This window comes from Penaeus monodon, chromosome 32 (genome assembly GCF_015228065.2).
Source record: "Penaeus monodon isolate SGIC_2016 chromosome 32, NSTDA_Pmon_1, whole genome shotgun sequence".
Taxonomy (NCBI): domain Eukaryota; kingdom Metazoa; phylum Arthropoda; class Malacostraca; order Decapoda; family Penaeidae; genus Penaeus; species Penaeus monodon.
This window is the reverse complement of record NC_051417.1, coordinates 14,454,358-14,454,566: the sequence shown is the minus strand read 5'-3', so window position 1 is coordinate 14,454,566 and position 209 is coordinate 14,454,358.

Here is a 209-nt window from a genome sequence, read left to right as displayed (position 1 = left end):
ATGTAGGAATTAAATCATTACCTGATGAATGGTCATATCAGTAGATCCTGTTTTTCCTGTGATTTCAGGCCCTTTTTCCCCACCTAAAGTTGTTGGAGAGGATGTGTTTCCTTAGTTTGTTTGGAAATATTTTCTTTGGTTTTAGTATTTATTTTAATACTAGTTCTTTACTATAAACGGAGTTTGAATCTAAGGTTTCATACTTCCAT